Below are 14,876 nucleotides of genomic sequence, written 5' to 3'. Positions count from 1 at the left end.
GAGAAGAGTGTTCAGACCCAGGGTAACCTACCAGGGGCTACATGACCTGGAGATAGGAGAACATTACAGGGTGGACATAGACAGACTTCAGCAACTCGATGAGCTGTTCCAGCCTCACCTCAGACCCAGAACTAACAGAGGGGAAGCCATCCCAGTGGATACCAAGGTATATGTATGTAGCTATAAGAATGATAGCTATAGCTACTTTCCAATGACCAACTGGGAATATCATGGGGTCTCACAGACATCTGCATCCAGGATACTCCACCAGTTACTGGATGCTATGCGATCACATGCCGCTGAGCACTTTTACTTCCCCAGCACCTGTGAGGAGAGGACCAGTGATATGTGTCTCTTCCACCATGTAGCAGAATACCTGGAGGTATTGGGTTCCATAGACTGCATGCACATCCACATTAAAGCACTACATTGTGACCAGGGTAGGGTCTACCTAAACCACAGGGGGTTCCACTCCATCAACTGCCAGGTCATGTGTGATGCCCAGGGCATTATCATGAATATGTGTGCTGGCAGCCCTGGAAGCTATCATTACTCCACCATCTGGCATTCATCACAGCTGTACCAGGCATTTGCCAGTGTGGACTTCCCATATGGCCATTTGGTGGGGGAGGCTTGCTATGTACTGGAGCCATGGCTGATGATAGCCATCAGAAATGCACACCTACACAGCAATGCCATAATGAGGCACATGCACAAACCAGGATCATTATAGAGTCTGTGTTTGGGATGCTCAAGTCACAGTTCCACTGTCTTGACATATCCGGTGGAGACTTGCAGTACTCTCCAGCCACATGTACCAACATGTTTATAGTATGCGCCATGCAACACAATATGATCCCACTGAAACAGCTGCAGCAGGAACAAAATGGGGAAAGGCCACACAACCCCCCACCATTGCTAAGGTCTCCACAGGCACAGAGGGACTCGAAGGAGGAACATACTAAGCCTGCTCCTGTAGGCAGACAGAGGTGTGCCCAGTATGCTCTGTCCTTGGCAAAAATGCATAACACATACACTGACACTGTAGGGCCCAAGGGACTGATATTTCTCTCTGACTTGCACACACAGTAAAATGGATGCCAAACATCACTCCACCTATACCTTACCATGTATAGGCAGTGTACTGCATGCATCCAATATACTCAGGCCTCAAGCACCGTCCTCACAACTGCCTCAGGCACAAGGTAAGTCAGTCTTCTTAGCAATAAATGAATGGAGTAGAATGTTCTGATAGCATATCTATGGTATTGATGCAAGCATGCAAGGGAATGAGGTGGCTTACTGGGATAGCAGCAGATAACTGACAGCTCAGTGGGACAGCAGGAAGTTTTTGCCCAGTACTGGCTTACCCACACTATGGAATACCACCCTAGTTGACAAATAGCACTGCAGTATATGTGTTGAGCCAAATAACTTGGGGGGGGTCATAGGTCACATGCATGGATGTCAAAGTGGGAGTCCAACACTCATCCCCAGCCTCACCCAGCATATCAGTTGTAGAAAACCATACTGAAATGTCTGACAAAGTTCCCCACATGGCAACATCCATGGAATTCCCACCTGCAGACTTACACAATGATATCACAGCAGGTCTGGTAGTGGCAGTATGGCTCTGAGAGGTAAGAAGTCTGAAACTAAAAATGTTTATGCCAGAACAATCCGACCTGTGGTTGATATTGCGATGCCTGTAGTCTCAAAGATGGGGCACACTACTATGCTAAATGGGACCAAAATGTTAAGCAAATATCATCACAGTCTCTACAAATGTGTATTGTGTACAGATGTGTCAGCCCCCCATAGTCCCATAGAAATGCAGTAACATGTCCCTAGCCTTAAGCAGCATCCAGCAATCAACTAGAGTGATAGCTCAACATGAACAGAAAGCAATTGTCAGTAACACCCAGGGGTGTTCACTGCCAGCAGCCTGGGAACATATGATCATCAGAATGCACTGCCTTGCTACAGATGGCCTGCATCTGTCACACCTGGTCTACAGGTCTCTGGCAAATGCCCGTGCCTCACCCTCAGTGCCCTGTAAGGGAGTGTCATGGTGTCCATAACACCAACATAACACAGTCTACAAATATGCAAAGAAAGGCCAGACTGCTAACGGCTAGGAGCAATCCTGCCAGACTCAGAGAGCCAGAAATCTGGACAAAGCCATGAATAATGGGGTAATAAAAGTCCAAAGAGAAGGACACCTTTGAAATACTGCTCTAATAATGTTAGAAATTTGATGGACTGATTGTAGTAGCATGGAATGTCTGATGGGTACGAAGTCTGAAACTGCAATGTCAACTGTCTGTAATATCTGATTTCAACCCTGAGTGACTTGCAAAACACTTTTCCCTGAAAACCACAATTGTTTGGGTAACCAACCAGATATATGAGTCATGAATCTGGACATTCTGTGATACTCTGTACAGTTTACAGGCATGGCTAGGAGTCTAAACATGGGAATGCACTCATTGCAGGAAGTCCTAACCCTGGAAGATGGTGACATGTCTGCATCCACAGAACCCTGGCCCACAGCCATGGGGAGTAACACACCCTTCCCTGATCACTCATCCCATGCAACATCCTGACCCCAAAATGTGGCCAGCCAAGTAGAATGAGGTGGCTCATACATATATGTGAGACATACACACACCTCCAGGCTGGTCAAGCAGTCTGAAACACGCAACACCCTCCAAGTGCAGTCAACATTTGAGAAGACCCCTATGCAAAGCACTGGCAGCTATAGGCCAATATATCTGACCCAAGACACCCCCCACATATCTTATCCCCTACAAATCTATCTGGAGTCTGCCTGCCACCATGACCCTGCCTGACTTATATTACCCAACCATGTACTGGAAATCAGACCATGCCAGAAGAGAATTACACAGAGATTCCACCATTGTAATATATCCCCAAGGTACTGGACCATTTCCATAGCTCCAGCAGTCAACTGGTTGTAGGCACACCTCTCAACAGGCTGGATTGTACAAGAATGCATAGCATTTGGCCCATAATCCTGGTGTGTGCATCATCCATCCTGTACTCCTCTGATAAATCACTGTGATGATCTGAAGAGGTATGTCATGTGGTATTTAAATAATACATGACAGTGTCAAATGTCATATATGTCATACGTCTGCTAAAAAAAACCCTGTAACCTTAGCAACCCATATATTACTGAAAAAATAGTTATACTCACCGACTCACCATATGGCCCATTGTCTCCCCATTTTGATGGGCTATCTCCAGATATCCTGCACCAACAGGTTGAGAGGTATGGCTGTAGAACAAAACAAACTGGACTGGAGTACAACGATTCCTGGAATGGAGTCCCACATTTACTATAGAAGGTCACACTGGGCATGCTCATACACTTAGAAAATTGTCAGTAGGATCTAGGAATTGACAGGCCTTTGCTGCACAGTGCACTTCCCATTGCCCTACTTTAGCAGTCCTGCAGATAACAGTCACCTTAGAAGTCCATTTCATCAGGTCTCAGCCCTATAAGCTTTGTGGCATGTGTGATAACTGTGTAACACTATAGTACAAATAATTAGGTAGGAGTACTAATATCAGTCCAGTCAAATGTAAAAGTGTGTGTGCTGTTGCCCACCCAGTACATGTCTCAGTGTCCACATTACAAGGCCCACAGTTGTCATCCACTGTAAAGGGACCTGTAGGCACTCTGCAGACCTATAAGCATTGTGCCATGTGCAATAACTATGTGACAGTATGAAATAGATAAAATAGGCTGCCCATCTAATGCTTGGATATCACTCCCCACTAAGGAATCATACACAAACACACTCAGGTAGGCAGCCACCCCTACATCAGTAGGTGGCCTGGAAACTGGCTCACAGATAGAACCCACAGTGTGAAAGCAGCAGACTCCATGTCAGAATGCTGAACAGTCACAAGTGGAGTCCCACAGGTTGTGGACCTGGGTTCACTCATGTTTGGGATCCACACCTCTGAGGACCAACCCAATACAAAGGCACCCTGGCTGACAATGTTTTCAGATGACTACAAGGTGGGTGCTATTATTACCCCCCCACGTGAGGTTGATATCCTTCACAAAGGCCTCTCTGAGACCTAAGACTGTTGCCAGAACCCTGGACATAAGCTCAGTGCCAGATGATGTGCTGCCATCCCCTTTGGGTACGACATGGTTTCCATAAAGTAATACATTGATGGTAGTCCACTGAACAGTGATGTTGGTATAAAGGAACTCGGAACAGAGGTTGACAGTGAGCTCTCTTTTGGCCACCACAGTGCCACTGTCTTCCAAAAGTCCTTCCATGTGTCACTTCTTCTGACTAAGGGTGTTGAATCTGGGAAGTAAAAGGACAGTGTTTCCCTGTACTCTCCCCTCAGTAGGCCAATCAACGTGTACTATGGCCCATTCACCATGTACCCCACTGGACACCAGCAACAACAGGAGAGGCTCAAATGTACGTCACAAAGATGATCTTAGGTACTACACACTTGTCCCATGCAGACAGATTCCAACAACACCAGTGAATTTCTGTCTCATATTGGCTACTTAGGTGCTATCTCTGCCTGACATACACAGCCATGTCTGACCCAACCCTGTCAGGAATGCTACATATGAAAAAAACAATCTGTCCATACAACATGCCCCCTATACCTCAACCCCATCCACACAATCAACAGGACATGCTGAAGGGACAGGTTCACAACCCAGCGACTGGCTATGCCATGGACTAGACATCACATACATGTCAAGCAGAGCCCATCACTAGCCCTCTTCAAGAGAAATCAGGAGGAGTGGATGGGGAATTAAATACCCACCCTGGGGATCACTTCAGTGACTATACTCAGTAAATACACTGGGGAGTATCATCAGGTGGCATGATGTCAGTGTATTCCCATGGGATAGCCTTGTAAAGCCTCCAAGACCATTTGACACGTACACACCTATGAATCTTTGAACCTATGGATCTCAGTACTGTCAAATGTGTGTGTGTGTGCATTAGTTTGTGTAAAAGTGTTTGTGAGTGTGTAAATGTGGGTGAAAGTAGTTGGTGGCCCATCTTACCCAGTGCAACTACCATTGCCATACCTTTCAAGTGCTGTAGATGTTTTTTTTTTCAAAATGCAATTTTTATTTTCTTGTGCACCATATACATCCAAATTGAACACATAACAGAAGAAAGTACAATGATGGTGACACATAAATTTGAATAGAAATAATGACAATAACAGTAACAATCATTGCTAACTCTGATTCTCTGAGTACCAAGTATTTACAATATCTACATCAGTGCTACTATACTCAGGATAGAAAACAGGATAGAAAACAGCAAAGACAGATCCTTGTGAGTTAAGTTTGTCAACATACTTGACGTAACAGAAATAGTTTTAATACATGACCAATTAGTACTTCTAAGCTATCTTCCAAGACAGCCATTTGGTAGTGTGTTTAGTAAAGGGTGCATCAATTTCCAGTGTCCAAAATAAAAAGCTTCCAAAAGTTCTGATAATATTCTCATTTTTTAGCATTTCTTATAATTAACCTTTGAGAGGATATAATTAAGCCATATTTCTAAACCCATTCCATGAGAGTTTAGTACGATCCAACCAATTTTTAGTCATATAAAATTTGATTAGTGAGCATATAATTATTGAAATATGTGATTTCATACTGGATAATTTAGGGTCTATAATGTGGAGAATCGCTACCTCCCAAAATAATGTTGATTTGTGGTATCCCATCTTTTCTAATCTTGCCTTAAGAGATCCCTATATATTCTCTGCAAATTTGCAATACCACAACATATGTCAAAGATCTGCTTGAGGGTAGTGGCAGCAATTACATGCAGGAGATACCTTGGAATCAAATTTATTCAGAGTCATAGGTGTCAAATATACATTATTGTTGATCATTAATTGTGAATGAATAATTTTTTTGAACGGAGATAATTTAATAGTGAAATTTATTGCTTTAAGTTTCTGTTCATTCATAATTATAGCTCCTTTGGTGTCCCAATATTTTGTGTAAAGTAAAGAATTCTCATATTTAATCTCATTTATGAGTTTATATGATTTGGAGAGAGTTTTCTTTACAATAGATAAACTCTTCATAACATTTAGAAATGTATTCAAATCTATGTCATTTATCTGTGTGTCTTTAATTATTGGTGAAATTGTCTCCATTATTTGACATACAATGATAATGTATTTTTTATTAAACTTAAGGGCTTCACACACCTCATGCGGAGTATTCTCTTTATTCCTGTAGAAATCCCAAGCTGTATAGTCTTTTATTAAAGGAAAGCCTGTAAGGTTTAATTATTATTAATTTGTATATTTGGGTTTAGATGTATCGGTTGAAAGAAAGGAAGGACCTTGCCAATATCTAAGGTTTTAATCAGTTCTTGAAAACTCTTAATCCTCTGTTTTAACATTCCATTAATCTTTCTCTTTCTAACACTTATTGAGGATAAAAATGGAATAGCTATGGGATTTATATTATTATCAAGCACTTTTGAGTACCATAACTTAACCCAAGTAGGATGCCAGGTTTTACTATTCATTAAACATTTTGAGATTAATAATAGTCTATTTGCACTTACAATTTTATGGTATAGTTCAAAATTAGGTAAGCTCAGACCCCCCCTTCCCTTTTGGTTATATTAGATTTAGACATGAAATCCTAACCGATTTGGGGTACCAGATGAACTTAGCTAGTTTTTTATTAATTTTCTGGAAGAAGCAATTTGGAATGATTGAGATGACGGAGTTAAAGTGGTATAGCAATCTAAGAAGAATATTCATTCTAATTATTGCTGCTTTTGATATCATGGATAGTTTCAGTTGCCTCCATCTATGCAAGTTGTGTGTAATGTTACTCCATACTTTATCTACATTATTCTGTAAAGTAGATATGTGATTATTGTCATAAGATATCCCTAGACACTTAATATCATACACAGTACTGAAAAGGGAGATTGGAAAGTAGTTTTCTTTGTGATTAAGTGGGTCAATGGGGAAAATGTGGGATTTCTTTTGGTTTACTTGGTAGTTTGAAGCTTCCAAATAAATATTTATTGAGTTTATAATTTTCTTAATATCTGTATTTGGAAGCTCAAAGTAGATGTTCAAATCATCAGCAAATGCCGCCTTCATAACTTTAGAGTTTAGAATTCTGGGAACTGAGTGAAATGTCCTTTGTGAGAGATGTAGGAAAAGTGGTTCAATATAGAGATTGAAGAGTAGGGTAGATAGTGGGCACCCTTGTCTTGTACCAGTAGCTAACTTTATGGGACTCAACAGAATTTTGTTGATGTATAGGTATATTTTAGAGTTATTGTATAAAGTTTCAACTAGGTTAATTAAGTCTTTAGGAAAGTTAAAATGGGAAAGTGTTCTAAATAAGAAGTCCCAACTGACTCTGCCAAATGCCTTGCATGCATCTAGAACTAAGACATATCTAGTATTTATATCTTTCTTAGTGAGTTGGATCATTGAATCCAGTGTTAACGTATTATCCCAAGCATATCTGCCATACATGAAGCCCGACTGTTCCGATTGAATCCAGTGTTAAGGTATTATCCCAAGCGTGTCTACCATACATGAAGTCTGACTGTTCCGATTGAATCCAGTGTGAAAATATTATCCCAAGCATGTCTACCATACAAGAAGTCCAACTGTTTCAAAGAGACAATTGATGGCATGATTATCTTAAGTCTCTCAGCTAGTAGTGATGCAAGTATCTTAATGTCTACATTAATTAGGGATATTGGTTTATAGTTATTAGGATTTGCAATGTCAACATTATTTTTAGGGATGAAAATAGTTTTTGATGTATTTAGATATAAGTCAATTATACCATTAGTTCTAATGTAGTTAAATATCTTTAACAAAATGGATGGGAGTCTATTGTTGAATTTTTTTATAGAAGTCTGTCGTAAATCTATCAGGGCCTGGTGCTTTACTTAATTTAAAGTTTTTAATAACCTCAGCTATTTCATGTTGTGTAAAACGGGCTATCAATATTTTTACTTGGTTATCATTTATCTTAGGAAACGTAAGATTTCCCAAAAATGTTTCAATTTCAGAAGTGGGGGTTTGCGTATCCTTCATACCATAACGTTCTGTATATATTTGCTCAAAGACTTCTAAAATCTGGTGGTCAGTTTTAAAGGTTTTATCCTGATATTGAAGAAGAGTGATCCCTGAAGTTTCCTGTCTGTTGTTTATAATTAAGTGCTGTAAATGTTATTCACTATATAGATACCTTGGGACACTCCACAACCTATAAGCTCTGTGGTGTGTGCGGTAACTGCATAACAGTATAATACCAATAAGTACATAGCTAGAGGTTCTAATATGAGTCCTGGCAAATGTATGTGTGTATTCTTGTGTGTAAGTGTGTATATGTGTAGGTTACAGTATTTTGTGGCCTCTCTCACCCAGTACATAACCCATTGTTATAATTTTCAAAGCCTGGTGATGTCCCTCACCTTCCAAGTGCCTTTGGACAGGTGTCACCCCATAACCTCCCTGGCTCATGCGATAAATGTGTAACAATGTAGTAACAATAAATAGATAGGTAGGGGTTCTAATCTCAGTCCTGGCAAATGTGTGTGAGAGATAAGTATTTTCTATGTGTGTATTTGTGTGAGAATGACATCCATTAGATGGGCATGGCTTCATATTTTATGCCATAGTACTCACAGTACACATTCTTAGGTCTACTGTATGAGTTCCACTGTTCACATCAACTGTAGTTGTATCTGTAGACACTCTTCAGCCCTGTAAGCCCCGTGCAACAGTATGGAATACTATGTTACGAATAACAAGATAGGTTGGTCTGCTAATGTCAGTACTGGCAAGTGTATGTGTGTGTGTGTGTGTGTGTGTGTGTGTGTGTGTGTGTGTGTGTGTGTGTGTGTGTGTGTGTGTGTGTGTGTGTGTGTGTGTGTGCATGTGTGTGTGTTTTGTGTGTGTGTGTGTGTGTGTGTGTGTGTGTGTGTGTGTGTGTGTGTGTGTGTGTGTGTGAACAGTATCCTCTGTGTGTTTGGTTGACACAATATTCTCTGGTGTTGAGGGTTGTCCAACCACCATAGATTTAGATACAACCCCTCAGCCCTATAAGCTGTGAGGTACATGCAAGAACTGTTACACAGATCTGAGAAATGTGTGCAGATACAGCTGCACCTTGGCAATGACATGGTCGATGTGTTACAACACTGCCATACCCCTTGGTGGTGATGTCTGCAGGGCTACATCCTGCTGACACACAGACACCTGGAACACAAACAGAATACATCATGTGAGAACACATTCACTTAGTATTACTAACACCGATAATGCATCATGGCTGAAATGGTACACACACGCTCTGATGTGTACCCATTGCAAATGCCAGATGACAGCACCTTACACAGCATTAAATTGCTACACTGTACTAAAGTCACCCTGTACATCAGACCCATATTAGCATGTTCCAAGCAGAAAGGAATATCAAACACGGAGATGATAGAATATGTTTTCCTTTAATAACATGCCTTGGTACCTCGGTAATTCGCCTTCAGTGGAACACCTCACCATACAAAAACCATCTCCTTATATACTAATGACTCATTAATCAATCAATTCATTAATCAATTTAAAAGTGTAACAGCTCTATATTAATTTACATTGTTTTCATAACAGTGTTGCTGTAACAGCATAAATAAAATGCAAATAAGAAATTTAAATTGAATTCATGTTGACATATCCCTGCAACTTATACCTTAATACATAAACAAAAATGTTAATTATGCAAAATTTCATACTGGAATCCCAGTGTCTAAATTCATGCCCCTCGGATGTAAGGTATGATAATTAAAAATCATGTTATATTCTACTCTATTAAGTTCAGTTTTGAAATTGCCAACCTCAAAATGTGGTCTAGCCAATACACTGAAAATAAATTCATCACTATTACCATTGTGCACATTAACAAAGTGTGCTGCCATGGGGCTGTCCATATTATTCCTTCTCACATCCCCAAATGCTCAATTCTGGACATTAGAAAGTTTGTTTGCAAACTGAATTTGAAGGTACATTTTTCTGAATGCAATTTAAACATGCGAGTTGAAACATTAAATGTTATTGAAGAAGAAGATGAAACATTAAATGTTATTGAAGAAGAAGATGATGAATTGTTAGATCTAAGTATTTATGACATTAATGATGAACTGTCTTTTGAAAGTGAAAATTCAAATGATGATTGGAATATTCCAGGTAAGGGATTGTTTGGGGTGGGTTATACAGATATTTGTTTGCCGCATTTCTCTAATGACAGTGCCTTTTTACCTCCGAAATGTTCTATAGCCTTTAACGCATTTGAACATGTGGTATATGCAAGCACTGAAAGGGAATACTTAGATTTCTGTAGAAAGGATAGGGCATTCAGTCTTTCTAAAAATGAATGGCTTGGTTTAAAGGAATTTAGAACTAGACTAGATAAAGTGACTGTGAGACCAGCTGATAAAGGAGGTAACTGGGTAATCATGGATAATGTAAAATATGACAACATTATTGAGGAGTTGCTAAGAGAAAATGTTTATATGAAATTGAATCAAAACCCACTGAAACAGTATACAGATGAACTCATTGAATTGTTTGAGAAGGGTGAGAGACTTGGGTTTTTTTCAAATAGCGATGTTAAAAAATTGTTGGTGAAGGAACCAAGGCACCCCTACATTTATGCAATTCCTAAAATTCATAAGAGCATGGTTAACCCACCAGGGAGACCCATTATCTCGGGGGTGGGTTCCTACATAGAAAGAGTAAATAAATTCTTTGATTTTCACTTCAAAGGTTTTTTGCTTAACGTACCTTCTCATGTGAAAACTGCGGTGGTGGTGCTGCGGTAGCATGGTCGCCTCACCGTAAGACATTCTCCTGTTCGATTCTCAGCTAAAACGTCTTCTGTGTGGAGACATGCATGAATGGGCGCACCTTCATTGAAGGTTGTGCATCAGGGCTGGCAACTGGGCATGTAAAAATCTACTGCCAATCATTAGCGGACCAGAGTTCCGCTGTGGCGTTCCCTAACCGGGAAAAGCTGAAAGACACAACGACAACCTTCTCATGTGAAAAACACCCAGGATGTTTGTAGAGCACTGCGTGGGCTGATGTGGGATAAAGAGTTATACTGGGTCACAGTAGATGTTTCTTCTTTATGCACTAATATTGTCAAGCATTGGGGGTTGGAAGCCATGAAAAAGATGATGGGTGAGGGTCCTCGTACAATGTTTTTGCTGTCCCTGTTGGAATATAGCCTTACACACAACTATTTTGTGTGGAAGAAGGATTTATACCTTCAAGTTAAAGGAACAGCTATGGGAGCGGCTTTTGCCCCTACCTACGCAGTCATATATATGGGTGAATTTGAGAAGGAATTTATGTTCCAGAATGCATTTTTTGTTAATAATGTTGTTTCATATAAATGATATATTGACGATCTCATCTTTGTTTGTAAGGGAAAATTATCTTTGTTTAATAGTTTTATACAGGATTTGAATAAAAACGCACATGAGCTAAGTTTTGTATTTGAATGTTCAAGAGAAAAAATATCTTTTTTTGGACGTAGAATTCTACATTGGAAAGGATCATAAGGTGCAACACAGACCTTTTAGGAAACCTACCTCGGTTAATAACATTTTGCATGCTAGTAGCATGCATCCTCCACATTTGATTAAGGCATTGCCTGAAGGGGAATTTAAAAGAATCCTCAGGAACACCTCTGATTTAAAATTGTGGGATGAAGTCCTTAATGATGTGTTTGTAAGACTTTCTTCTAGAGGTTACTCAGAGACAATGCTGTTAGGAATTAAGGATAGGTTATGTGGAGGAAAGAAAACAAGAGGTGGTTGCTATAAGCAATGTTCAGCTCCATATGAACAGGATAGATTATTTTTTGTATCTAGGTATTCTGAATTTTCATGGGTAGTTGAGAAAATTGTTAAACAATTTTGGAATGTGGTTTGTGATGACATGATTGTTGGTCATTTGTTTCCTAGACATATTACTTTTTCCTATAGTAGGTACAATAATTTGAAAGAATTGTTAACTAGGAAGTTGGAATAGCAAACAGATGCCACGGATGTTGGCATGCAATGTTGTGGATGATGTTCCGTATGTAATAGGGTTAGAACATTTACATGGAAAGAAAATCAATGGGAAAAAGTATCAAGCGTTTGAGAAGTTTGATTGCTCATCACAAGGGGTGCTTTATATTTTGGGGTGTGATTGTGTTAAGCCACTTTGGTATGTTGGTCAAACTACGAGGAAAGTAAAAATTCACATCCTTGAGCATTTGGGGGATGTGAGAAGGAGCAATATGGACAGCCCCGTGGCCTCACACTTTGTTAATGTGCACAATGGTAATAGTGATGGATTTATTTTTCAGTGTATTGGCCAGACCACATTTTGAGGTTGGCAATTTCAAAACTGAACTTAATAGATTAGAATATAAAATGATTTTCAATTATCATACCTTACATCTGAGGGGCATGAATTTAGACACTGAGATTCCAGTATGAAATTTTGCATCATTAACATTTTTATTTATGTATTAAGGTATAAGTTGCAGGGATATGTCAGTATGAATTCTATTTAAATTTCTTATTTGCGTTTTATTTATGCTGTTACAGCAACACTGTTATGAAAACAATGTAAATTAATATAGAGCTGTTACACTTTTAAATTGATTAATGAATTGATTGATTAATGAGTCATTAGTATATAAGGAGATGGGTTTTGTATGGTGAGGTGTACCACTGAAGGCGATTTGCAGAGGAACCATGACATGTTATTAAAGGAAAACTTTTTCTATCATCTCCGTGTTTGATATTCCTTTCTGCATGGAATTTGGTGTATTTTTTGCTTCAGGTTCTTAGACATTTGGTGTTTCATTATGGACCATATTAACATGTCCCTGCATTGATGGTATGGATGGCATGGATGCGGCACAGGTATCATCATATGCACAGGGTGTTGTGTGGGTTTGTCAGAAGCCTAGGCTGAGCCATACAGTTGACATGTGTGTGTATTTGGGGGGTGTTCATTAAATGGGCTGTGCAGGGGTGGTGTGTGTGTGTGTGTGTGTGTGTGTGTGTGTGTGTGTGTGTGTGTGTGTGTGTGTGTGTGGAGGTGACTTGTCTGATGGTCTTGTGTGTGTGTTTGTATGCACACAGTCACACCATGTGGGCGCCCTACACAGGGGTATTTTTGGACAGCTGTGGGCCGTACATGGCAGGGTATACAGTTCACTGTCTCTGGCCAGAGACATGGGAACTGGGCCTGCTAAGACTATCACTGGCACCACCAGGTCTGAGATCAGATGCAGTACTATTCCACGATGGAAACTGCTGTCTGCTGGATCCATGTCTCTGTTGGGAACCGCCAGGATCATGTGCCCATGGCCTGCTGCATCATGGCGTGGACAGCACCCCCCCTTCAGTAGTGCTGGTGGTACTGCTAGTACAGGAACGTGACGGTACACGGCCACATAGACCCTCAGCTGATTGTGGTGCTGCCCTACATCCATGTGGCTGCTGGCCATCACCGCCAAACACTCAAGCACAGATATTCCATGGTCGAGAAGTGCCAAGGTCTCCCCCCACCATCTATCCATGACCTCAGTATGCTGACAGATGGCTGCAGTGAGTTCACGAATGTTGCCACGGACACCAGGGACATGCTCATCCATGACCCTGTGTATATGTCTGGTATTGCGTTCATTATGTGCCTGTGCCCCCATGATGGACCGAAACATGCATCTGGTGATTGCTGCTGTGGCACTTGCAACAGGGGCTTGACGGGCTGAAATCCTCCTCCAAGCACCCCTGCCCATCTGCCTGTGTGGGGAGCTCGCCAGCCCTCTGGCTATGGCTAGTGCCAGCAGCCTCACTTGCCATAACCACTACAGTAGCCTGTTCCATGCCAACACCTGCTGACTTTACATTATCTGTGGCCACTGGTGATGGGTATCTGTGGGCATTGTGACTGTGTGCTGGGATGGGGTTGACAACAGTAAGATGCCAACTGATGGCACAGATTCAGCTCCTGACAACTGCACCTGTGCCAAAATAAGAGTACCATCATGGTCAGAGTCTGCAGAGACACTGACATCTGTATCAGAGCAGGAGGAACCGCAGCCGCCATGTCCACCTGTGAGGTAAAAACAACATATGTAAATGACTACTTGCTGGTATACACATACACACACACACACACACACACACACACACACACACACACACACACACACACACACACATACACACAGACACACACACACATACAGGTGAGGTGCCTCAAAGGCATTACACAGACCTCACATTAGCTGACTGGGGACATTCACGACACACAGTCAGACAATAACATACACACTCTGGACAGACCTTCAGCATTATGCAGTACAGCCCTTTCCAATTACTGTTACTACTATTATACACCGCTGAGATATGTGAGTGGTGTTAGTAGGTGATATTCCTTCACCTAGAGCACACTGCACCAATATAAATTATTGCTGTTCACCTGTATAGCACAGTGGCAACTCCTACAGACCATACCTCCCAACTGTACAGGGTTTTGCTGAATGTCTACATGTGTGACTCATATGTTTGGTCTGTTCCTCATAACTCCTGAGTTTGTCTGATACATTACTGGGTTGACCTGCGGATTGGTGCCACTAATTAATGTCTTAATTTGAGGTGCAGACTGCATAACCTGCATTATATGTATGTTAAAACCAAGCTGGTTACTACAACAACTTTCCAAGCTTACAGTGGATATAGTAAGTGTACACAGATCTGTTAGCATGCCAGGTTTTT

This window comes from Protopterus annectens, chromosome 5.part1 (assembly GCF_019279795.1).
Source record: "Protopterus annectens isolate FY-2018-M chromosome 5.part1, PAN1.0, whole genome shotgun sequence".
Classification (NCBI taxonomy): domain Eukaryota; kingdom Metazoa; phylum Chordata; order Ceratodontiformes; family Protopteridae; genus Protopterus; species Protopterus annectens.
Note: the sequence above shows the minus strand (reverse complement) of the source record.